Source organism: Ambystoma mexicanum, chromosome 14 (assembly GCF_040938575.1).
Source record: "Ambystoma mexicanum isolate Mex_15411 chromosome 14, UKY_AmexF1_1, whole genome shotgun sequence".
Taxonomy (NCBI): domain Eukaryota; kingdom Metazoa; phylum Chordata; class Amphibia; order Caudata; family Ambystomatidae; genus Ambystoma; species Ambystoma mexicanum.
Genome location: NC_090940.1, coordinates 178,930,874 through 178,957,717, shown reverse-complemented (window position 1 = coordinate 178,957,717; position 26,844 = coordinate 178,930,874). Strand labels below are relative to the sequence as shown.

Below are 26,844 nucleotides of genomic sequence, written 5' to 3'. Positions count from 1 at the left end.
CTAGGTAGCCTTCAGTACGGGTCCCATCTCCGACATGGAAAGACGACGACTTTGTAAAGACCTCCAGTGAATTCCACAACAAAACACGAATGATCCCCAGACACCGTACACAGGAATGAGGACGATTCGTCACCAAGAACTGCTTCCTACAACGGATGCATTGCTTTAACTCTGTGGTATACAGCATGCGTCAGAGGGAGGCACCATGCTGAAGAAAAAGAATAAAAATGCACCAATCCAGATAAGAAAAGGATTGTGCAGCAAAAAAGTCATCCCCCAAAGAATTGGGCATCACAGCGCATAGTAATTCTGACCCACGTAGTAGGCGAATAAAACAGGAACTGGCCCTGTCGGTTGGTGACATTAGGGTGAATTGTGGGAGTGGCGGGACGTGCACGCGGAAGAGAGTCTCTCATAACTTTGCAGTTCTTAACGGGTCAGCTATATTTTGAAGCCAGATATTTTGCGACCCATCTGCAGGTGCAAACATATCCAACTGGTTAGAAAGGAGTGAAAGCAAGACAACAAATATGTGAATGCAACAGAAGTGTGGCAGACAGTTTGAGCCAGTCGCAAACACATGTCACAACAAACAGACCAGATGGCAAAACAAGGGAGCAATGAAGGATAAAGATGTGATTTGGATACAGGAAGGGAAACCCATAGTGCCACAAAAGGCAATGAGTTAGGTGGAAGTGCACATGGATTAGCACATGTGAATGAACATGCCATGGTCTCACAGGTGTATCCGGCATGGTGGGCTCCATGTTTCCAAATGGCAGCATGTCAGATTATGAGTGTTCTAAATGCCACCAATTAAATCCAGGGGGTTTCAAAAGGTCCCTTTAGGGATGGATCAACACCCGGCCGGCCCATTCCATGCCTTGCAAATTGATTTTGCCCACATGTCACCAAAATGGTTTACTCATGTACCCACCTCCTTCTGGTGGAGAATGTATTCAGCAGTTGGGTCTAAACGTATCCCTACAGGAGAGATGATCCTCAGACAGTAGCTAAGCTTTTCTTGCAAGATTTCATATCGAGATGGGGTACCCCGTCTATCGATAGTGACAGGGGGCCCACTTCGAGAATACTTTACTGTTTCTAGCAAAGCCTTATCAACTGAACCCAAGTTGCACACACTTTACCGCCCACAAGCGGGTGCCTGGGTGGAGAGATGCAAAGCAAATCTTAAGTGCAAATTGGCAACGATCTGTGCAGACACTGGGCTAAATTGGTTCCAAGCTCTGCACATTGCATTAATGTACATGCAGGCCCCATTATCATAACCACTGGCAGTAACCTCATGTTACTGCACGCCCTATGCGTTTATCTGAAGGAGCTTTTACATCCCTTCCATTGTGTGATGGCAATACTTATTCCCTTGCCCTCTGCCCTCCAGACTCTCCATTCACAGGTCTCAGCCACCTTCCAGGAGCAGCCAGAAGAGCCGCTGCACAATATCCAACCTGGGGATCTTGTGTTCCAGAGAACCCATAACCAGAAATGAATTCAGTGCTGGAACCACTGCAAAGGACAATATGTGGTCCTCCTGAGATCATACACAGCAGTGAAGTGTGAGGGCATTACGACCTGTGTCCACGCATTGCATGTGAAGAAGCAGAAAGAACTCGGACCAGCAGCAGCACCACCTTTGCCAATGATTTCCGAGCTTTGGAGGAATAAGGACTTATCAAGAACTTATCATAACCCAAGGAAGAGGAAAGTGGATGGACAGTGAGCACCAGCTGCCCCAGTAGACCTATTGGACTGTACTTGCAGCCCTACATGCAAAATTTATTAGGTCAGTCCTACACAGAGTTCGAAATTGAGGGGAGCTGGGAGCCATTTACTCCTGTGTGTAGCCAAGAAGCTTGGTTAGCTCGACACTAACAGCTACCAGGAGCTACCTTTGGCTCCCCTGGCCAACTGATGCTAAAGAAACACCTATGTGAATTTAACTTAGCAGATTTGGGACAGTCAATAAATAAACATTAGGACACATCTATACAACATTTAAAGCATAAGGGATCATAAATAAAGGACAAACAATAGGTTTGCACCTTAAGCAGAAATTAGATTTGCAGAACACTAGAAACTAGCTCCTGGCCACTGGTTTATACTGAATAACCAGGAGTTGGGTTTAGCTCCTGCGTATTTAATCTTAATTACATGATGCATTAACCAACACTTACTGACATAGGCATGTATTATTTTCTGCAAGTCAAGTAATCTCAAGTGGGTGACAGACTAGTTTATGGCCAAGGCTTCCAGTTCCACAGTAGCGCAAGATTGTTCCCTGGGGAAAGGTTTCCGGTTTGTGTACAAAACAGGATCTTTAACTCCCTCATAGTCTTGTGATTGTACAGCTCCTAGCCTGACCTTAGAAGTGTCTGTTTTAAACAAGAACTCTTTGTTAAGGTATGGCATTTTAAGGACGGTTTGCTGCAGAAGACGTTCCTTAGGAGATTGAAATGTTCACAATCCTTTATAGTCCAAATTGACACGTTTAAAAATGCCCAGCCACATAAGGTGGACAGACTGGCAGTGATGCTTGAATAATTAGGGCTGAATCTTAGACAGTAACTGGTTCACCCCTAGAAGGCACGCAGTGCCTTTTTTAGTTTTGGGATAGGTGTTTTTAGAACAGTCTCCACCTTCTCACTTTGGGGTTGAATGAGTGTACTCCCCCCTCCCCCAAGGATGCCTAGGTATTTTACTGCCTACTGACCCACATGACAATTTCGTGGGTTGGCTCTGAGTACGGCTTTTCTGAGGGCTCGGGTGATCCCACAGATGTGAAGATGTTCTGGCTAACTATCATTATGGACCACAATATCATCTAGATAAGACCCACAAAACTAAGAATAAGGTTTTAAGATTCTATCCATTAATTGTTGAAATATAACTGGAGGGCGAAAGGCAAGACCTTACATTTCAAACAGACCCTGTGGGGGGTCAAAAATGCTGCTTTCTCTGGGTTGTCAGGATTCAAAGGGACTTGCCAATACCCTTTTAGTCAGAGCTAAAGACGATATATATTTAGCTGAACCCAATTTTGCGATGAGCTAATCGCTCCTTGGCATTGGATAGTTATCAAGCAATGATATTAAGTTGAGTTTCCTGAAGTCAATACTAAATCGCCATGAGTGATCAGGTTTTGCAACCACGACTATTGGGGAACATCAGGACTTTGAAGGTTCAATTAGATCGGCCCTGAGCATGTCATTTATTTCTTGCTCTATCACCTTCATTCGGGCCCCATGGTTTTCCCTGCCGGTGTTCTAATAAAGTGGAAGTAGGTAACTCTTCCCGGGTTGATTTGAGAATACCGTGGGAAACTAATCTAACAAATCGTAAATATCGGCCTGTTGAGTGTGACAGTTCTGGGGAAATAAGTATTTTCCTTGGGGGGGGGAATGGGTAAGGAGGGCTGCCATGTTAACAGTAGTTTTCTCACTAGGATCTATTTTTCACTAAATGAGTTTATGTGAAAAACCTGTGTCTTCTGGCGTCGGTCAGGTTGTGCTATAAGATATTTAACTGACCTTTTTTGTTCTAGGACCTTGTAGGGACCGTACCGATAGGAGTTCATTTTATTTTCTGAAGTGGGTAAGGAACAAGTTACTTACCTGTAACTGTTGTTCTCCAGCATGGTCTGGCATGGATTCACATGCTCATGAATATTCCCCGTCGTCAGGCTGGGAATCCTCGGTAAAGAAAAAATCAGTATCAGTTTTGTTTCTGATGTGTCTTTCTTAGTAGTAACCAATCACTGATCTCTGGGTCATACTGCCCCCAGCTAATGACTGCCCTCTTCCCAAGCCCCGCCTCTGGCAGCCATTCTCAGATTTGGTAGCATACAAAGTGGCAGTATGACCAAGTGAAGAGCCGCAGAGGGTTAAGAAGGAGAGTTTGCATGTGAATCCATGCCAGAACCATGCTGGAGAACAACAGTTACAGGTAAGTAACTTGTTCCTTCTCCAGCATGGGGTCTGGCATGGATTCACATGCTCATGAATAAAAGAATACATAGCAGTACACACATGCACAACCACGGGAGGTGGCAAAGGCTCAACATTAAGCATTACATCCAAAACTCAACATTAAGCAATTCTTACCTCCTCACCAGGCTCACCTTGGGTGAACAGGTTGCGCAGCACTGCTTGGCTGACACTGGACTCCTCCCTGGAGTCCCGATCGACGCAGTAGAATCTTGTGAAGGTGTGCGTCGACCTCCACGTAGCAGCCCTGCAGATGTCCAGCAGGGGCACACCAGACAGGAACGCCGTGGCAGCAGCGATCGCTCTGGCCGAATGGGCTCTCGGACGGCCGGGCAGCGGTCGGTTTGCCAACCGGTGACAGTGCATGATGGAGCCAGAGAGCCATCTGGAAATGGAAGTCTTCGAGAGAGCCTTCCCTTGATTCACAGACCCAAAGTTCACAAACAGCTGTGACGTCTTCCGAAAACTTTTCGTGCGGTCCACGTAGAACTTCAGCGCTCTAGCTACATCCAGCTAGTGCAAAGTCCTCTCGGCCGGCGTCGGGAAGAAAACTGGTAACACCAAGGGCTCGTTGAGGTGGAAGTCCGACGGCACCTTGGGCATGAAGGAGGGGTGCGTCCTCAGCACCACCCTCGTGTTATGAAAAGTATGGAGGCTCGCAAGATAGGGCCTGGATCTCTCCCACTCGTCGTGCGGAGGTGATGGCCATGAGGAACGCGGTCTTCCATGACAGGAACTTCAAAGGCGCCGAATGCATAGGCTTGAATGGGGCCCCCATGAGCCTGGTCAGCACCACATTAAACTCCCACGCCGGGGCAGGAGCCTTCACCAGCGGGAACGATCGGAATAGTCCCTTCATAAATTCCTTCACCAGGCGATGAGACCACAGTCCTGGTATATTGGGAGATGGCAGCCAGATGTATTTTGATGGAGGCGTGAGCCAGTCCAGCTTTGGCCAGCGACAGTAGGTACGGCAGTACTTGAGGGGCCATAATCCGCAGAGGGTTAATCTTCTGTGCATGGCACCAGACAGAGAACCTCTTCCACTTATGACCGTAACACTTGAGGGTTGAGGACGCCGTGGCTTTTGCAAGAACCTCTCTGCAGTCAGCCGGGATATCGTACACTCCAAACTCTAGTGCTGCAGGAGCCAGGCCTGCAAGTTCAGCGACTCCGGGTCGTGATGAAGAATGGCGCCTCCTTCTCTGGAGAGAAGATCCGCGTCCGCCGACAGTTTGACTGGTGGGGACGTTGACAAGTCCAGAAGGTCTGGGAACCAGATCTGCCTCGGCCACGCCGGTGCAACGAGGATCACTCTGGACCTGGACTTCTTGAGCTGGTTGATGAGACGGAGCAGCAACGGCAACGGAGGGAACGTGTATAGAAACAGGCCATCCTAAAGGAACGAGAAAGCATCGCCCATGCTCCTCGGCTGCGGGAACCTGCTGGCGAACCTCTGGCACTTGTTCGTCGCCGTCGCGAAAAGGTCAATCCGGGGTTTGCCCCATCGTCGAAAGAGCCGATCCACCTGGTCCTGACGTAGTTCCCACTCGTGACACGAGCGCAGCTCCCTGCTGAGTGAGTAGGCGATGGTGTTTTTTTATTCCTGCCAAGTGGAAGGGAACCAGAAACATCCCCTGGGCGACGGCCCAGTGCCACAGATCCTGGGCCTCCTTGGATAGGGCTGGGGATTTGGTGCCTCCCTGCTTCCGTATGTAGAACATCGTGGTGGTGTTGTCGGTGAAGATTCTCACCACTTTGTCCTTGAGGCACGGAAGGAACGACTTGAGCGCCCAGAACACTGCTCGGAGCTCCAGATGGTGATGTGGAGAGAACTCTCCTCCGGGAGCCAAAGGCCTCTTGCGTGGAGATCTCCGGTGTGGGCCCCCCAACCCTCCAGAGAGGCATCCGTCATCACCGTCTCCTGAAACGCTGGGGTCTGAAAGTCTGTGCCTGTAGTGAGGTACGCACGGGTACCCCACCATAGGATCGCCCGACGGAACTCCTCGACGAGAGGGATCCTGTCTTCGAAGCACCCCGTCGCCTGAAACCAGCGGGCGTCGAGGAACTCCTGTAGCGGACGCATCCGAAGTCTGCAAAGGGGTACAAGGTGGATGCATGAGGACATCATCCTGAGGAGGGACTTGATGGACCTCACCCTGGCCACGTCTGTGGCTAGCAGGCGCCGCACCTTGCCCAGAATGGCCTTCGTCCTCTCCTCTGACGGGGAGGCCAATTGCCCCACCGTATCGAGCTTCGCTCCCAGAAACAGTGCTACTTGCGACGGAACCAGGTGGGATTTGGGGTAGTTGATGGCGAATCCCAGATCCGTGAGCAGCTGGACGGTCCTCGCTGTGTGTTCGATGGCGAGTTCTCTTGTCCTTGCTCAGATTAGCCAGTCGTCCAGGTAGGGGTAGACGTGGATCCCCTGCAGGCGCAGCCGCGCCGCCACTGGTGCCAGGCACTTGGTGAATACCCTGGGTGCCGACTTTAATCCAAACGGCAGGGCTCTGAATTGGTAGTGGTTTCCCTAAACCACGAACCTGAGAAACTGTCTCCTTTTAGAATGGGGATATGGAAGTAAGCATCCTCCAGGTTCAACGACGATAGGAAGTCGCCCTCCTCCAGCTGTCCCAGCACGTGCTGGAGGGTGACCATCCTGAATTTCTGCGCCTTGATGTACTTGTTTAACCGACGCAGGTCCAGGATGGGGCGCCAACCGTCTGTCTTCTTTCTGATGACGAAGTACCTCGAGTACACTCCAGAGCCCCAGAGCCTCCTGGGGACGAGCTCGATGGCACCTTTCTTGAGCATCGCCCTTACCTCCAACAGCAGTTGAGGGACGTGATTCGCCTTCCTGGCCATGGGAGGAATGCGAGGACACTTCTTTTGGAATACCAGCGAGTGCCCATTGGCCAGGGTGTCCAGCACCCAACGGTCGGTGGAGATGGACTCCCACACGCTGACTAACTTAGACAGCCGCCCTCCCACCGGGGTGCTTCGGTGGAGGCCCGAAACGCCACGGCCGGTTCAGTCTTGCTTGGAGGAGGCCTTGCCGCCTTGGCCTCCTTGACGACGACCGCGGGATCCTCCTTGACGACGACCGCGGGATCCCCCTTGCTTGCCGCGACCTCTGTAGGCCTCCTGGGACGAGGAGCGGGCCGCCTGGCGGTATGTAGAAGAGCCACCGCTGGATTCCTTGGAGGCACCCTGTCTGCCTCCGGAGCTCCGAAAGGGCCGCCGTCGTTGAAGTACCTCTAGGGCCCAGGCCGTCATCGAGTCAGTCTTGATGGCCTGGAGCGACTCATCCACCGTCTTCCCAACAAGGTTGTTGCCGTCGAACGGCATATCCAACACTCTGGTCTGGACGTCCTGGCGAAAGTCCATCGCCTTGAGCCATCCTCGTCATCGGAGGCAAACCCTGTTGCCCAGTTGGCGAAATCTGGTATCGGCAATGTCTGTTGCCACCGTTATGGCGTGATCTGACGCCACCTCTCCTTCCTGCTGAATTTGTAGGGCCTCCGCCCTCTTGTCGTCCGGTAGGAAGTCTAGCAGGGGAGCTATCTTGAGCCAAAGCTCCCTGTCGTAGCGGGCCACAATCGCTAAGGCATTGGCCGCCTTAATCGTCATTGCCGCCGACGAGATGACTCGTCGTCCCATGGAGTCCAACTTCTTGCCCTTGCTGTCTGGCGGGGAAGTGGAAGCCGAAGACGCCGCACCCGCTGCTTTCTTCTTGCCCGCTGCCGAGACGACAGTCTGGCGTGGGCTAGGCCCTGAGGCACAAGGGGGCGGCATCGGGGACTCTGTACTTCTTCTCGTACCTGTCCCTCTTGGCGGGTGTCGTGGAAGGGTTGAGGATAGCCAGCCCCCCGTCCCAGATGTCATCGAGCAACGGCACCGCGAGGACCGTCTTCCACTTGGCCTCTCGTCGTTGGTAAAGAAACCCTTCCTTTTTCTGTTCTTCAGGGCAGAGCTGGAAGTGCTGGATGCCCTGGTTATCATGGCGTGAAAGGAGCCAATTCCGTCGGGTGGAGAAGCCCGAGGGGGGGGGGGGTGATGACGGGATGTCCGTTGTGTCATCGCCGCCGTCCGTCGCCAGTCGCCTGTCCCCGTCGCTGTATACTCTCTAGGGTCCGGCGAGGGGGATGAGGGGTCCACAGGCCTCGCGGGCACGAAGGGAGGAGCGGGGTGGACTCTCCTCCGCTTGTTTGGAGGGCTTCCCGACGGGCCTGGTTCTGGATCCTCCGTCAGGGTCCAAGGTAACCTCGTCCTTATCTCAGTACGTAAGGATTGAATCACCAACAAAATGGACGCCTAGCTATCCTGGGGCTCGGGTAATGGCTGCGACGGACGGGATGGCTGCTCCACTGGGCCCTCTTCGTCGCCATCATCGCTATATTCGATCACATCAGCGGGAACCATCCCCTGGGATCGAACCTTCTCGAACTTCTCGTTGAGGCCTATGAACCTCTCATTGAGGCCCTTCCCAGTTTCCACTAGATCCTCCTCAGAGGCTGATTCCGAGTCTGTAATGGCAACCCCCCCCACCTTTTTCCGCCAGGGTCTTCACGGGGGTCTTAACGATGGGCTGGAAAGAGGATTCCCTCCGTGGTGGCAGTGAGTCTCAGCCGGCTTCGCCAGGGTCGCAGCGACCACTTCGATAGAGGCCTTTGCCGGCTGGATCAAGGCCCTCACCATCTTAGGTGCGTCCTGGGCCTTCGCCTTGGGGGGGGGGGGGGGGAGGGGGGGGGTCAGCGCCTCGCTCCCCCTCGGGTCCCTCCGAGATCGACCAGGGCCACTCCAGCAGCTTACCCAGGTTCTCGGATGTCCTCTTCCCCGAACCAGAGCGCTGGCTCGCGGTTGAACGTGCCGGGGAAGTCGCGCCCTGCCTGGCAGCCGAAGAGCTCGACCTTCCGGCGCTCCCGGGTGCCCGCGGACTCGCAGTGCTTGGACTTCTGTTGGGCCCCCATCGCCGGGGCGCCCTCACAGGACTTAGAAGCCCGCTCAGACTTTTTCTTCGCCTTCTCACCTGCTGTGCCCTTCTCCAGCCAGGCGGCGAGGCGGGAACGACGATCTTGTTTGGTCCGTTCCGAAAGGTTCTTGCAGAACGCACATTCCTTCTCCACTTGCGTCTTGTCCTCATGAAGGCAGTAGAGACATCGCGAATGCTCGTCCTCCTTGAAAACATTTTGTAATCCGCATCCAGGGCAGCACCTGAACAGCTTGGATCCGGGCGTCGAGTTTCCCTTGTCCTGGGCCATGTCCGTTGAGGTAGGCCGCAGATCTTCCGGAATCCTCCAAGAAGCGTAAACTCGACGAAAACTTCACCCTTGAGGGGTGTAGAAGAATTCCGAAACGGGTCCCCGTTATCGGAAGTAGAAACGGTGGAGCTTGAGGCTCGATTAAACCGAAAAAATTAGAAAATCTCCTGAAAAAGCGCGAAAATGCAGCAAAAGCCCGAGAGCTAAAGCACGAGGACTCCCAACACTTGAACGTGCGATAAAAATCTGAGGATGGCTGCCAGAGGCGGGGCTTGGGGAGAGGGCAGTCATTGGCTGGGGGCAGTATGACCCAGAGATCAGTGATTGGTTACTACTAAGAAAGACAGATCAGAAACAAAACCGATACTGATTTTTTCGTTACCGAGGATTCCCAGCCTGACGGCGGGGAATATTCATGAGCATGTGAATCCATGCCAGACCCCATGCTGGAGAAGCGGACCAATACCAAATGTCTGACAGAGAAAGTTTGGGTGACGGCCAGTCTATTACAGACAGCGTGCTGTTGTTCCTGGGACTGGCCTAGATGGGGTAGGTTTGTTACCTGTAACTCCATTTCTCCAGCATTAGTAACTTTCACAGATTCACATGCTATTGCGAGAAACCTGAAGGTGTCTCATCCGCTAGTCTCTGGGAATCTGTCACCCAGGTGGCCAGGACACGGCCATCGCTTTTGGATTCAGTTCCTGGGGGTGGACCAGTGCAGGAGTCTCACCTGGATGAGGGGCCTTCAGGGAGAGGGAGTCTGGTGAGACAGTATCCCCTTCCCTATAACACCTTTTCACCATCCTACCAGGTATGATACTAAGGAACTCTCCCCCCCCCACCTGTTTCCCGACACAAACACATTTTGCTCACAGTGAGCTGTCCGTGAGAAAAAACTGACTAACACCAGAGCCGTATGCCCGATATGTCCCAAACACAATGTTCAGGCAAGGTTACGCCATTACTGATCATTACGCACACCTAACTTCCATCACACTTCCCCACACGGATAAAAGGCAGAGCACGAAAGCACACTCTGAGCAAGGCAAAGCACACAAAGGAAGTAGCAGTTCCAAGATGGCAGTTTAATACAAGGAGAAAGACGGCGAGAACAGAGGGTTGCAAGGAAGTTAGTGCCCTTGACCTTTTCAGACTGTTACTTTCATGAATCTTGGAACATAAAAACCTAAGACTGGGGACTAAAGCTGAAGAAACCTGCAATGTGTGTCAGGGGTACCCAGGGCTCTCCCGTGTTGATTGCCAAGGCGGGGAGGAACATTTGCTGCTGTGGTACTCTCCTTGGCTCCTACAACAAAGTAGCGCCCGTAAAGACAGCACAGCCAGTGAGTCTGAGAGACTGATACGAGACCAGCCTGTCTTAGAACCAAGGTTGCAACCGGCAACATTGTATGAAGAAATCTAAAGAGAACTGTGTGTCAAAAGTATGTAACGAGCGACACAAATATAATTTAAAACCAGAGGAGCAACTGAACTTTTGGAAGCCAAGAAAGATACCGTAGACAGAGTGGTCCAGCGCCACGTAAGTGCTCATTCGAAGGTCTCTGTTAGGTATCGAACGGGTTTGAACTGTGAAAAAGGGAAACTGGAGATCGAAGTGGTCCTGCAACGGGTCAAGCTAAACCCTGTGCACATTCCAAAGTCTTTGATAGTTTAATGCAAACTGAAATTGATCTGAGCCTGGCTGAGGGTGACTAATTGTTCAAGAGGAAGAATCTGAGCCCGGCTGAGGGGGATCTGGGGTGAACTGCGAGTGACCCGAGAAAAAATATTCTCTGACCATTGCGAAAAGTTTATTAGTATGGGCCTTTTTACTTTGACAAGACTCCAATAGGACTGCATTCTTATTGTTTGATGATCGTAGCAGCTCCCATCTCTAGATTTAGGGTTTAGATAGGCGTTTATCACACCGTTGAAGTTCAATAAACACCCTTGAACTGTGGTCACTTCTGCCTGTCTTACTGTTGATACCATGCCTTCCTTCCACTATAACAATGCCCCGTTGTCAGGCTGGCAATCCTCGGTTAACTTTTTACAATGGTAAATAAAGGAAACTTTTGCTGGGTGTCTATTTTGTATCCCATTGCCATCCTTTTGGGTGCTTTTGGTCCCCCCACCAATGGGACGTTCAGTATGTGGCTCCTCCCCTGCAGCCTCCCTTCAGATTCTACCCAGTACATGCTGGATTTAGGTGCATTTGAGGAAGGCCTTTTTTTCCCCATAGGGGATGGAGAGAGGGGCATGTGAATCTATCAAAGATACCAATGCTGGAGAAATGGAGTTACCACAAGAAACGTACTCCTTCTCCAGCATTGGATATTTCACAGATTCACATGCTATGTACAGATTTCAAAGCAATATAAAAACGTAGATGTAGGTAGGACAACAGTGAAAAAGCCTACCTTATTTGAATAGAGGCTGCAGGATTGCTTTTCTGGTTCTTGCATCAGCAGTGTGTTGCTGTTGGAGGCAGCAATGCCTAGTGACGGTGTGTGGTATGGCCCAGGTGGCTGCTTGACAAAGTGCCACCCATGACCACATTGCCGCAGATGCCTCCGTGGCTCTTGTTGAGTGGGCCGGAGCGGGTCGTGTCAATGGTTTGTTCGCCTTGGCGTGACAGAAAGATATGATAGAGGATATCCATCTTGCGATCCCGTTTAGAGATAGCTTTTCATTTGTTTTGGTGTCCTTAGGCGAGAAACAGCTGAGTGGAATTTTCTTGAGGACTGTCTTGTGTAAATAGTACTTTAGCGCTCTTTTGACATCTAAGGAGTGTAGCGCCACTTCTGTCGGGGTTTTTGCTTCTTGGAAGAAAACGGGCATCATAATGTGCGTTTATGGAATTCCGAGGGCACTTTGGGTATGAAGTGCAGGTTGGTTGCAAGGACCACTTTGTCTCTATAAAAGTGGTAGCTATGGCTCTGTGACTGTCCGCGCTTGTAGCTGTGAATCCATTCTCATTGAAGTAATGGCTACAAGCAACGCTACTTTCCAGGAGAGACATTTAAGGTGTGTTGTTGCTCATGGTTCAAACAGCACTCTCATGAGCCCAGGTAGGACAATATTGAGACTCCATTGTGGTGGAAACCTTTTTACTGGGGGAAAGGCTCTGAATAACCCCTTGAGAAAATACTTGACTAGACGATCACTGAAGAGTGGTGCTGTACTCCTTTTTCTGGTGTACCTGGAGATGGCAGCCAGGTGTACTTTAATGGAGGCGTGCAAGAAGCCTCCTTGAGCAAACAATAAGAGGTACAGCAGGATAGTTTCCGGCTTGCTGAAAACATTTGAATGTTTTGCTGTCTTGCACACCAGGCACAGAATCTTTTGCATTTGTTTTGATGGGAACGATTTGTAGCCGGGGCTTGTGCCGAGGCCAGAATGTCCGTACATTCTTGTGACAATTCTGCGAAGTCGGAAGCCACACAGTCAAGATGAGGCTTGATGGCGCACCTTCCCGTGCCTTTATAATATGATGTCTATTTGATTGAGGAGAACAATCTGTTGGCCTCCGGACATGTCTAGAAGGCCACATTACCATGTTTGTCTTGGCCAGTTTGGGGCTATGAGCACCACTGTACATTGATGGGCTTGAACCATTTGGATTACTTTGCGAATGACTGGAAAAGGTGGGAAGGCGTAGGCGAAGAGATTTGTCCATGGGACGTTTCCCATTGACTCTTGCTGCTGCTGTGTCCTACTGGTAAAGCATGCACATTTCGTGTTCTGCTTCATCATGAATAGGTCGACCTCTGGACGCCCCCATTGAGCAAATATGTGCTGAAGCTGGATGTCGCATAGCTCCCACTCGTGGAATTGGCTGATGGAACTGCTGAAGCGGTCTGCCATGTCGGTGTGCATTCCCAGAAGGGTGATATGCCTGGAGTGTTATTCTGTTGGCGATGGCCCAGTGTCAAATCTTTTGTGCTTCCTGGGAGAGAATCGAAGACCTCGTCCCCTTTTGTTTCCTGAGGTAGTACATGGTCGTGGTGTTGTCGATTAAGAACCGCACAGTTGAGTGTTGTAGCACTGGTTGAAAAGATTTCAGGGCCCAATCTACTGCTCCGAGTTCGAATACATGTATGTATAGACTGGCTTCCTCTGCTGTCCATTTTACCTTTATGTGGAGAGAGCCCACGTGTGCTCCCCAGCCGGATAGTGAGGCATCTGTCACCAGAGTGCTGTGTGGGATGGGGCATGAAACCTGCATCCTATGTTGAAGTCTGATTTTGCCCACTACTGCAATTGTTTTAGTTGTAGAGTGATCTGCAGTTTGTCGTCCCATGACCCTGGGACCATTTGCTGGCGAGGAATTCTTATAGAGGAGGCACGTGTAACCTTCATTGTGGTATAAGGGGAAGACAGGAGGCCATTGTCCCTAAAGACCCATGCATTTCCTGACTAATACCCCTTTTCAAACCAGGAAAATTATTATTAGTGACTTGAGCGTTTGTATTCTGTCTTTCGAGGGGTGAACCAGGGCCTTGTATGTTGTGAAGTGAGCTCCCAGAAAAAAAACAGGCTTTCGGATGGCGACAGAGGATTTTTCTAAGTTTACCTCGAATTCCAGCCGCTGCAGCAAGAGCTTCGTCTCTGCAATTGATTTGTGAGCCTCCCCCATGGACTGTGCTCGCACAAGCCAGTCGTCTAGGTATGGATAGACGTAATGGCACATTTTTCAGAGGGTTGCTGCGACTGGTGCTAGGCATTTGGTAAATGTTGCGCCGCTGATTATAATCCAAATGGGAGCACTCGGAATTGATAGTGCTGACCTTGAAGCATAGATATTTTCGACTTTTTGGTGCACCAGGATGTGGAAATAGGAGTCTTTTAGGTCTAAAGATGCCAGGAAGTCATGTGGTTGCACCGCCCGTATGACATGTTTCATGGTGACTATTTTGAAGTGCTGCTTTTTGATAAATTTGTTTAGCTCTAGTATTGAGCGCACTTTTGTCTGGCTTCTGCACCACGAAGTATCAAGAGTAAACTTCCCTTCCTTTTTGATGGCTTGGTACTTTTTCTATGGCATTTTTCGCCAACATTGCTTTTATTTCTTGTTTGAGCACCTTTAGATGTGAAGTGGAGGTTTTTAACGGTTGGATGTTAAAACCTAATGCCTGCCATACCTCTTGTACAAAAATTCAAAAAGGAAGATATGTATGCAAAAAGAAAGTCAGTGTTCAAATATAAAGAATAAATGTAGCTAAGTCAGCTCGCCTCCCCACGTTGGCCAGCACGGAGAAAGGCGATCCCTGTAGGCAAGTTGACACACTCTGGCTCAAGCTCTTAACGCAATAGGCAGTTCAAAACGTGGATCGAGACCCGCCTGGCCTTCCACGTTAAAGTCTTGCGGGCCCAATTAGCGGGACATGTGTAAGAGTTAGCATTGTTACTCCCAGTCGCCCTCTTCCTCGGCCCAGTGTTTTTGTAGAAAGGGAGTTGGGACTTCAGAGAATCCTATGAAATAAGCGGGATCATAGGCATGGAAAAGGGAGGACTACCACGTCTCGCCATCGGCTGTCTCACCCCCACTCCCTGAAGATCCCGAACCCAGGCGATCCTTCCACAATGCTCCATCCCCCGGAACTGGATCCAATAGCGATGGCTGTGTCCTGGACATCTGGATGACAATCCCCGAGGACTAGCGGGTGAGACACCCTTTGGTTTCTCACATAGCTTTGGGATGGTTTTTTATATCCCTGTGAATAGTGGGAGGCTTTCCAATACCGTCTGGAGCTGCTGGCATTTTACCAATGAGGTTGATCTTCTGATTGCTCCGCAACACATAGGAAAATTACGTTTTGATTGTAGGGTGGTGAGAGAGCGGACCGTGTCCGTTTCTATTGCCTTTAGTGCCTCATCAATTTTGGGCCCACTCGGACCGTCGCCTTCGAACGGCATGTCCAAGACCTTTTGCTGTAACATTGGGTCTAAAATCTGTGCAGTGGAGCCATCCTTGCCTTCAGAATACTACACAGTTGTTTATTTAAAGCCTGTTTCGGCTACGTCGACCACAATGTTATTGTGGTTGGCGCCTTCCTCTCCTTCTTTTAAGATGGCAATTGCTTCGTCATGCTTCTGTTCTGGTAGGTGCTCCAGAAAAAGCAAAATGCTATGTAACAATTCACAGCCGTATCTGGACATGAAGGCTAGTGCGTTAGTCGCTTTTACTGTATGGCCCCCCCCTCCCAGTACCTCATTTCCCCAGAGCGTCCATGTTCCTACTTTCCGTTTATGGCGGCTGTGAGAACCCTGAAGGTGTCTCCCTAACTAGTACCTGGGGATCTGTCACCCAGGTGTCCAGGACAACTCTATTGGATCCAGTTCCCTGGGGTGGACAAGTGAGTGGGGATCACCTGGAAGGGGGGGGGTCCTCGGGGAGTGGAAGTGGGACACCGACGGGTGAGACGCAGTACCTCCCTTCTTTCAACACCTTTGCCCCATCCTACCACGTAGGGTATTCCAAAACACAACCGCCCCCCCTTTTCTGACATGAACACTTCACACACCACAAAATACAACAGACTAACACCAGAGCCGTTTACCTAACATGTCCCAATACAAGGGTCAGGCAATTGACCAGACTCTCACACACCCAACGGCCCATTCCCTTTCCCACACGGATAAAGGGTGGAGCACGAGAGCACAGGACGAGCAAGGCAGACCGCATGATGACTCAGCTATCCAAGTACGGCAGTTCAAGATGAGGAGAAAGGTGGCGAGAACTGAAAGGGCGACAAAGAAAGACGCGGCCTTGCCCTTTCCGACTCAAGCCTGCAAAGCCTCCGTGGAAGGAATCATAAGACCGCGAACAATAGACAGCGTGTTTTGCAGCAGATGTCAACGGTACACAGGGCCCTTCTGTCATTCGCAGTCACGCACATCGCCGTGACTGGCGATTACTTCCGCGTTGGAGTTTGAGGAGCCACAGAGGAAGGGTGCTTTAGTCCCTTCTCTGTGTTCACTGCCGCCTGCTCCAAGCACGGTACGCAACGCTGCCGGGAGTATTTAAGACCCCGCCTCCCGGCAGGACGTTGCGTTGCAACCCCCACTGTTTGTTTATCTCTCGACTTTGGGTCCCTCTCTAGTCCTCTGCTCCCCGCCTTGGATTTCCAGAGGAGTTTTTCTTCGTGTTTTACTTTTTGGTGTTCCCGTCCTCGGAACACGGCTCTTTTCGTCTATTCATTTTCTCCTCCGCTTATCTGAGCGGCGCTTGCTGTGCCTTTTTCCTCCAGCGGTGTCTCTCTCTCTCTCTCTCTCTCTCTCTCTCGCTCTCTCTCTCTCTCTCTCTATCTCTCTCTCTTGCTCCTTCACTCATATTCTCTCGCTCTCTTCCACTTACCTTCATTTTTCCTCGTTCTACTGGGCCATGCAGTTTGTGGACATACTTCCGTGCTTCCCTGAAGACCCTTTCGGAAGAGTTTGCTACTTCCGCAGCCTCCTGTTGCTGCCTTCTCCGTCAGCTCATACGGCCTGGTGTTACCATTGGACTTGGACGTACTGAGGGCTACTACCTCAGTGTTGGACATCCCCTATTGCTTTACCACCTATTGAACCACCGGCCACCTGTCAAGAGTCTTGGCACCTCTGATCAGGGTTTTTTTTCCCTTACGGGTTTTTCCCTGCGTTTCTGGCTTGATTCCGGAAGGAAGGTCCCGGTGCCGCTGTTTCTTACCCAGCGGTCACTGTGGCTTCACTCCGTGACAAGCACACGCACCTTAAAAAGGAGAAACACTACCTGGCACGTCGAGGCCTTCAAGAGACCATCGACTCGGAAGACTCAGGTGAGGAGATTGTGTGCACAGGGGAAGAAAAGCCAAGGGTACTTTACAAGTCACACCTTCTCTGCTGATAACTAAGTGGTTCATCACAGCCGGTAAGTCGAGGGGAGAACCGATAAGAAACCAGACTGTTGAATGAAAGTGGAAAAGTAGCAAGTTTAAGGAAAGTTCAAAGAACTGTGAACATTAAGGGAAAGCCAGCTGTAGAGGAGTCAGGCACCACGTGGATGCTCACTCGAGAAACTCTGGGAAATTGCCCTATTGTTGAAACTGCCGTTACCAGAAGGCCTTGGGAACGGAGCGAGAAAGGGCTCAAAGTGGTCATACAGGGGTCTAGCAAAATCCTCTGTACAGTCCAAAAACTTTGACCGGCATAAGATTTGCCCTTGTATTTGAAACCCTGGCAGCAAGTATTTATACTACCGAGAAGCATATAAGGAATCCAGGAAGGCAAGGAATACAAACTCTCTTCACAGATGTATTCCTTTCACTATTGAATCCTTGCTACTCCGTAAGTCCATAAGTTCCCCGCTCTCCCAGCTCAAAGAATTTCATAAACCATTTGGTTTCAAATTCAATCTAGGGAAAAGCAAAATTCTTAATTTGCCCCTACCTTCACCAGATGCACAATATCTGCAGGCACCGCTCTCCCTTTTGTTGGGTTATGCACAGGGTGAAATACTTGGGTGTCTATTTCCCAAATTCAAATTGTAAGCCTTTTCAGCTTAACTTACCTCTCTTTTCTCCAAGATCAAGGAATCCATGGCTGGTTGGCATGCTCATATTTTCATATTTTTTTTTTTTTTTTTTTTAATTTGTTTTGGCACAAGCCTTTACAAAATAATAAAATTATAAAATTTGCATGTGTATTTCATTGTTATCCACCAACCCTCCTAAATGTTCCTAATTTTTGCTGGTTCCAAATTTACAAATACTTCTACTTTACTTTATATTAGTTTGTCAGGCCACTTTCTATTATGACCTGGGTTGCTGCAAACATCAATGCAGCGTTGGTGCCCGAGATGATTCTATCCCAGAGGAAGTCTGTAACTATGTCTTCCTCCCTCCGCACGAGATCTCTAAAAAGTCTAAATCGTAGTGGCCATGTGCCTTCACAATCCATGAGTACATGTCTTAGTGTTTGTTTGGCAGGGTTTTCACAGACTGAGCATAGTTTTTTTGCGATGTCTCCTTGGTTGCGTTTCACTAGAACAGCACCACAATGGACAAGGTTCAGTCTCATTCTAAGGACGTCTGAACGCAGTTTCCTATTGGGAGACTTCAGGAGATATCGGGAGAGACACCCGAGTTTCTTTTCTCCTTTCAAGAAGGTGTTTTGTGTTGGGTCTTCTCTTACTTTTTCTACCGTTTTAATCCAGTCCCATTGTTCGAGTCTTTTTTTTACTTTAAGTGGATTTAGGGCCAAGATCTCTTCATTTAGATCTACTGCATCCAGTCTTTCCATCGTTTTCTCTTCCAATGAGGCGAGGATGGTTGATCTCTTTTGTAGAGCTTCATGTCTAAGATCTCCATACAATGTTGAGTCTTTACTCGTTATTATTTCTCGATATAATGAGATGAGCTTCCAGTCTGCCATACAGTTCAGTGATTTAGACCCAATTCAAATCTCAGACTTTTTAAAGATGCACAATCTGGGAGGCCCAGAGCTTTTTTCCATAGATGGCCCTCAAAATTGTCCCAGTTTGTAAACCAGAAATCCGGCTTTGCTTCTAAGCCATATAGGATGACTGGTACCACTTTGGCTAAATAGAACTTCACCAATGGGAGAATGGAGAACTTGCAAAATGTATAGTTTAGCTTGATCATTTGTGATGTGAATTGTTTGACTTTCGCCCTGATTTCGTTTTCTGCTTTGTATATTGCTGGATGAGCATGGATGTTATATCCCAGGTATTTTATGGTTTCAACGGTTCTCATCTGTTCTCCTCCCATGTTCCAGTTTCTGAATTTCGTTTTTGATAGTGGATGTTTAAAGATCAAAATGTTTGATTTGGCTGGATTAACTGTCAATTTATTTAGTTCCACATATTCATTCATTTTATCAAGTAGATGCTGTAAACCGACCGGTGTTCTGTCGAGGAGAACTATATCGTCTGCATATGCAAGCCAACAGATCTTCCTCCCATTTAACATTGGGCTTAACAAAGCAGATGATTGCAAAAAAGGGCCCATATCTGCCAAGAACAGATTGAAGAACAGGGGCGCTCCCAGGCAGCCTTGTCTTACCCCTCTATTCACTTCAACCAGTCTTGAGAGATGTCCCATTGCATCAAGCCGTATTCTCAAATTAGTATCTTTATATAGCTCCACTAGAATTGATAATAGTGGTTCTGGCATTCCCCATTTTCGGAGTTTTTCCCAAAGTAGTACTCGTTCTACCTGATCAAATGCTTTGGAAAGGTCTATCCAAGCTCCATACATTATTTGTTTCCCCCCCCCCCCCTCTTTTTTGTTCGTTTAGGATATTTAGGATCAGGCCATTAATGGATGTTGAGTGGCCTTTGCGGAATCCTGTTTGATAGCGTGATAAAATATTGGACTCTTCAACCCATTTCATGATGTGATTCAGTAGAAGTTTCATGAAGATTTTACTTTAAATGTCCAGCAGTGCTATTGGTCTGTAGTTACTTGCTATTCTCCGATCCCCAGTTTTAAAAAAGGGTACTATGAGAGCCGTTTTCCAAGAAGCTGGGAATGTTCGTTGTATTAGTATTTCCTTGAAGAGAGTGGATAAAAGTTTTGACCACAGCACTGGTTCATTTCTCAATGCCTGGTAAGTCAGGCCATTTAGTCCCGAAGCTTTAGATGTCGATGAGTTGACTATGATTTCGAGTATATCCTCCTCAAAGTTTAGTTGCCAGTGGATATCTGTTTTGTTTTTGAATTCGCAGTTGATTTTACTCTTGAATATTTCTGTCAGATATCTCACCCAATTATCTTCTGACACTAGATTACATAATGATTGTGTCTGGTCCCCTTCGAATTTGTTCAATATTTCCCAGAAGTTCTTGCTGTTTCTCTCTCTAAGGGTGCTAAGTATATGCTCGCCATCTGTTTGCATCCGATGGGCTTTGTGCGACATTGACCATGATTTATAATTTGCTTTTTGATTTATCTCCATTTTCATTTTTCCAAATGAGTATCCTGCTCTTTTTAGATCTCTTAGAGCTTTTCTATGCTCTCTTTTTTTTCTTTGTGTGAGTTCATCGAAGGCATGAAGATGTTTCTGTTTGGTTTCTCCCGCTAAATATTTGGGCGTTAGAGTTGTCCATAGAAAATTGGTAAATCGTTCTGGGTCACATTGCGTTTTCCAAAAATGTTCGGGGAGCCCTTTAAGTTTTCCATTTAGTTTGATTCCCCCATCTTTATATTTTGTAACTCTGAGTTTTCCTTTTTTACCTTCTAGCAGCTGAAGTTCTCTTTCAGCCTCTGTTATTATAATATTTTCAAATGACAGCTCCAATCTACTGTGATCACTGCCTAACTCCGGTTTTATTTTTAGAGTAGAAGGCAAAGCGTGTAGGGTTTTTGAAACGAAAATATAGTCTATGGCGGAGGATGTAATCCCTCTTCTCCAGGTTGTGTATGGTTCTTGGTCGCCTTCTAGTGTGCACATTACCATGTGAAGATCCCATTCTTCCATAAATTCCTGCCACTTTTTCCCCTGACTGTTTTTCCCTTGAGACATTCGATCTAAGCCTCCTTTTTGGGGATGTAGGCAGTTTGCATTAAAATCTCCTGCCATCACGATTTTACAAGCGGCTAAGGTTGTTTTTAGTAGTTCGAATAGTGCTGCTAGGTTTTCTAAGAAGCAATTTAGTTTTGATGTTGCAGGGTTCCAGTAAATGTTTACAAAGACCCAAGTTGTAATAGTTTCTTGTAATTTTACTTCGGCTCTACATGCTTGGATACCCTGGGGATTTTTCCATATTTCTGTGACATTTTTAAAAATTGGATTTTTTAGTGCTATCAATAGTCCTCCTGAGGGACGTCCTAGTGGTTTTTGCGCAGCTGATAGACAGTGAACTGTGTATCCTTCAATATTTAGTGGGTTTACCAGCCAGGTTTCTTGCAATAGAACTACATCTCCCTGGCTAAATAGATATGATCGTGTTTCTTTGCTTCTAATGACACTTGAGCCCCTTGTATTCCAACTAAAAATATTTACATTGTTCCTTCTAAAGACGCTGTGTGCCTAGGCCCAGTTTCTGTAATACTTCTGTCAGTATTTCTGGGAGGAGCAAAAGAGTGTTGTCTTTTTCTTTGAGAACTTTTTCTGAATTTCCTTTCTTTGTAGGAATCGCCTCATTTTGGGGTATTTTTCCTTTGGTTGATTGTATTGGGTTGTATTGTTTACTCATAACATTGCTTTCCCTGTCACTGCATGAGACCTCTAACCCGTAGGATTCTAGTTCAACTGAGTTTTGTAGAATATCATTTTTTGCATTCTTAGAGGACAAGAGGAGTTCAACCAAAAATGGATCAGTTGACAGTGGGAATTTCACGCTCTCAATGTCTTTAGATTTGAAGGAGTGAAGATTTGCAGTTTTTTGTATTATGTCTAAAATCACTCCCCGATTCAAAGCTTTGTGGCGTCCCTGATTTGATCGTAGTCTCAATCATACCCTATGGATTTTGTTTTCCAACGTTGTATTTTGGAATGGTTGATCACATGTTACCGAGGAGTATTGGGACCCTATTTTATTTTCCTCGTGATGTGTAAGAATGTCAAGCCTAACAAATTTTCCTTCTCCATTTTGAATTTTAATATCATTTCCTTCGGGTATGTTTTTTCCCATCATATTTGTTGAGGCCGATGACTTAGGAAGATTTGATCTAGGATCCTTGATGGCCACTTGCTTCTTTGATAAGAAAATTGGGGCAATTTTTATATTTTCATATTGATCTATAGCAGTAGTTTTGCTAACAGCTTTATTTTTTCCAGGCTGGAGGTTTTTTTTAATGAAGATAGGAGCCCATTTAACTGCTTTTGTTATAGTCTCTTTTTGGTGTTGTGTATCCGAGTTATTTTATACTGGTAATTTCTCCAGGTTTGGTTGCTGTTTCAATTCCTTTTCATCCTCTGTGATTTTCTTTTTTAGGTTGTCTTTTTGCCCTATCTCCTCCTCTGTTTGCAAACCAATACTTGCTTTTGTTATTAAGGCTATGCCATCCAATTGTTTTTCATCAATCGTTTTGGTTTTTGCAGAAACTTCGGTCCTACATTTCCGATTCCCCTTTTCCATATTTTTTTTTTTTTTTGAGCCGTTGTAAGGGGCTTTAGGATCTTCTAGAATGCTTTCTTGTTCTTCACTGTACCTAGTTGATCGCATTTGTTCTTGTGCGTTTCCTTTCTTTTTTCTGTTTCTATTATGGTTTATTCCTTTATTTTGTTTCCTTTTTCCTCTTGGTTGTGTGGATTTGGATCTCTCTCTCTTTGCAAGGCGATTCCTTCTTTTTCTTCTCCCTCTTGACGTTTGTTCTCCTAGTTCTTGCCATTCTTGCATTTGTCCCGTTTGAATGCTTTTTTGATTTTCAAATCCTTTTTTTTGCGGGTTTTTTCCAACGTCTGCGTCTTCCTCTAGTACCGTTGCAAGTCTTAGAAATTCTTCCATTATGGATTCTGAAAGTGGTGAATCATCAAGTGAGTATTCCTGAGTTTTTTGTGGAGTTTTTTCTTTTTGGTTTGGAACGAATGTCCTTTCAAAGTTCATAGAACCTCTTGTAGCAGTTTATTGTTTTGTTTTCCAGTTTCATTTGTTTCCTTCATTGATTGCTGGATGGATGCGATATTGAGTCCTTGCTTTATAGTCTCGAGGTTTAAGGCCTGAATTTGGGTGCTTAATTTTGTATTGATAGCATTCCCCAAACCCACTAGAGTGGAATCGCAGAGTGTAATTTCTTTTGTTATTTCTAACAATGTCCCATTTTGCGATTGAACCTCTCCTTTTAACATCTCAAAGACTGAGACCAATGAGTTAAGAACAAAATTCAGGGCTTTCAGTGTATCTGCATTTACGTTTGTTTGTGCTTTCTCCTCATTTTTTGTGTCTGTTTCCCTTTGTCCCTGAAAAAGCTGTGTGACATTTGTTGTTAGCTGTGAGCTTTCAGGGATTGGAGAAGGCACTTTATCCTCCTCCTGGCATACGGGTCCTTCTTTTTCCAGATTTGTTGATATCGTGTGTATTTCTGTGCTAGACGTGGGGGTTTGTGGGTTCCTTGGGTCTTCCCAAAGAATGAGTGATTCACCTTCAATGTCACTATGGCTTTTATGTCGCTTTTTCCCAAAAAAAATTTCTATTTTACTTTGCATCCTTTTTGTTGTAATGGTGTATTCCAATCCCCGCTTCCAATTTTGCATTATAGCGACATGTAGATTTTTCTCTGTTGGACTTTTTACTGGTGTGCTATGGTTTCCTTCAGCATGTACCAGTGCTTGGATTTGCAACGGGGTGTTTAAATTTACATTCTCCTGAGCATGTTGAATAGTTGGTGTGCTTGCTACGTCGTTTTGGTTTAAATAAGATCCATCCCCTGCCCCTTCCATTTCTTTTGTACTGCGTAGTCTCATTCAACTTATTGTTTAGTTGATAGACAATCCGTAGTGTGTATATTGTTGGTCAAAGTGGAGTTCAAGCAGAGTGTACCAAAGAATATTTCATAAAACTTAAAAAGATTAGAGACTTTCTACGAACAGAGGCGCTTGATGCTAAGGATTTTTATATCTTGATAATATCTTGAATATATCTTATCGGGGATCAAAGATGTGTTTTTTGTTGCGAAACCTGTTTTGCGATCCTAACGTGATCAAAGGAAGTGATATCCCGCAGTTTCACGTAGGGTATTGGGTGTATTATAGTAATTAGATCATATGGTGTGGGACCTTACCTCACTACCACCTCATATGATGCTAGGTTAAACAGGTTCCGTCTCAGTTCCGATGTTAGAATGCGGCGCACTCGCGCAACAGCCAGCGCCCTTGACCCCGCCGGGCTTAACGCCGCAAGGGTGGTTGGCTCTGTGCTTTGTAGCTGGTAAGGTCACGTGATGAGTCACGTGTGCTGGCCGGGTCCCGCCTCCTCCAGGAAGCGACCTCACGCGAGCAAAAGCACCTGGATGGCTCGCAGTTTCTGCAAAATGCAGATTAGATAAACGTTCGTTTTCAGCTAAGTGAAAGCAGGTTTTCAGGCAGCAGTATTCGCCGCTCGGCTGGTTGGCTCTGTGCTTTGTAGCTGGTAAGGTCACGTGATGAGTCACGTGTGCTGGCCGGGTCCCGCCTCCTCCAGGAAGCGACCTCACGCGAGCAAAAGCACCTGGATGGCTCGCAGTTTCTGCAAAATGCAGATTAGATAAACGTTCGTTTTCAGCTAAGTGAAAGCAGGTTTTCAGGCAGCAGTATTCGCCGCTCGGCTGGTTGGCTCTGTGCTTTGTAGCTGGTAAGGTCACGTGATGAGTCACGTGTGCTGGCCAGGTCCCGCCTCCTCCAGGAAGCGACCTCACGCGAGCAAAAGCACCTGGATGGCTCGCAGTTTCTGCAAAATGCAGATTAGATAAACGTTCGTTTTCAGCTAAGTGAAAGCAGGTTTTCAGGCAGCAGTATTCGCCGCTCGGCTGGTTGGCTCTGTGCTTTGTAGCTGGTAAGGTCACGTGATGAGTCACGTGTGCTGGCTGGGTCCCGCCTCCTCCAGGAAGCGACCTCACGCGAGCAAAAGCACCTGGATGGCTCGCAGTTTCTGCAAAATGCAGATTAGATAAACGTTCGTTTTCAGCTAAGTGAAAGCAGGTTTTCAGGCAGCAGTATTGGCATGCTCATATTTCTTGGTTGGCAGGATGGCAGTGATCATGATGACCGTCCTCCCCAGACTACTATTATTTTGAGGCGCTCCCTGTTGAAATCCCCAGATACGCTTTCAGACTACTACAAAGATATTCACATACCTCTCCATAGGGCTCTCTCCATAGGCGCACTCAGTTTTTTAAATAGATGTAAAGAAAAATGTGGGCTTGCACTCAAAATACCTCCAAGCTTCCCAGCTCAGAGTTAAACTGGTTGTCTGACAAGCCCTGGAAAATCTTAGAGGAGGTCGAAGCAGGCCTCTCCATAAGAAGAGCCGTTTGGCTCCCTAAACCCCTACTACCTTGTCTCCATGTATCAACTCCCATCACTTTGCACCTAGTTCAGATCTAGAATAGGGTGATCCTCTAATACAGGGTTTTACCACCACTCCCTGTTCAGCCACAACAATACATGAGCCCGATTTATGACCTGCCTACGAAAACTCTGCTTTTGATAGTTGGCTCCATGGAGGTTGTGAATTTGTTTCCAATCTCTTCGACAGGGGACAGATTAAAGCTTACCAAGAGCAACTTTAGGGCAAATGATACCAATAACTTCACCTAAGGCACTGGGTTTTAAATAGGAAAATGGGATAAGCCACAACAATTTACTTATCGAATTTTGAAAAGTTGACATTCAACCCAAACCTCACAATTGGCTTAATCTCCCTGCTATTTAAAGTCTTGATGCTCACAGAATCTGTATTGCCTACCCATACATATAAATGGCACAATATTGGAGGACAGCTTGGACTAAGAAATTTGGTAAGTGATCTGGACAAATGCACATAAATGCTCTTAGTACTTTACACGATGAACATGCCCATCAGCTTTTATCAACATGCTACTTGTCACCAGGCCGACAGACTTTTGGCACAAGTAATTTCTGGGTTGTGTTGGCTGGGTTGCGAATGGGTGGGCATATTCCTGCATATTAGGCGAAGGTGCCCTCAACTACACACATTTTGGAGGACTATCTTCGAAGAAAGTGTCAAAATCCGGTTTAACACTTAATCTGCAAGGCCTTTTCGGGACAACCTCAAAAGGCTACTTTAAAGAATCAAGCAAATGATATGCAAGCTAAGGATTACTGATATGTTGATTAACACCAGTCACTGGAGATCGCCCAAGATCCCGGACGTGCCCAAGTAGATTACCAAGGTTTGGCTAATGGGACCTAACTTGAGCCTAACCTGAGACCTCAAAGGCTGCAGCGAAGTCGTCGAGCGCTGCAGTCCGCCAACCTCCGCCTTTTCGTCCTAGGGGACAGCAATGGAGGGGAGGTTCCTTTCGATACTACTCTACCTTTGGTAGATCGAGGGGAGCTGCAAGTCAAAGGGGCCAACGTAGGAGTACCAGAGGTGGAAAACAAGGTACCCTAGGTGCCAAAGCCGCTCGGGCAGTCGCCTCTTTGTCCTCAGGCACTGCCGCACCCGCTTCAGCTCAGTAATGAGGCCATGTCCCATGGTTCGCCGGTTGGGGGGGGGGGGGGAGGCTGGCGCAGCATCTTGTAGAATGGCATGCCATTACTTCAGGTGTGTGGGTTCTGGAGATCATAGCCCACGGCTACCGTCTTCCTTTCCGGCAGAGGCCTCACGACAATCCACCAGGGAATCTCTCTTTGAAGAGTTTGGATCCGCTCCTTGCGCAGGAAATCAAATCCCTGCTGGAGAAAGGCGCCATAGAACTGGTGCCTGTAGCGGAGAGGAACAAGGGATGGTATTCCCCATATTTTTTGATCCCGAAAAAAGACGGGGGATTGAGACAAATCATGGACTTGCGTGGTTTGAACAAGCTCCTCAGGAAGGACAAGTTCAAGATGGTTACTCTCTCAAGTCCTCCAGGCCCTTCAACTTCAGGACTGGTTGTTGTCTCTCGACCTCAAGGACGCTTACTTTCATGTGCCGATTCGTCCCAAGC

At 47.7% G+C, this 26,844-nt stretch overlaps 1 protein-coding gene across 2 annotated transcripts in view; it reads right to left on the bottom strand.

Moving 5' to 3' along the window:
• The window catches only part of SYNJ2BP (synaptojanin 2 binding protein), a 250,113-nt gene that overhangs the window by 159,703 nt on the left and 63,566 nt on the right, over positions 1-26,844 (bottom strand). The window lies entirely within an intron of this gene.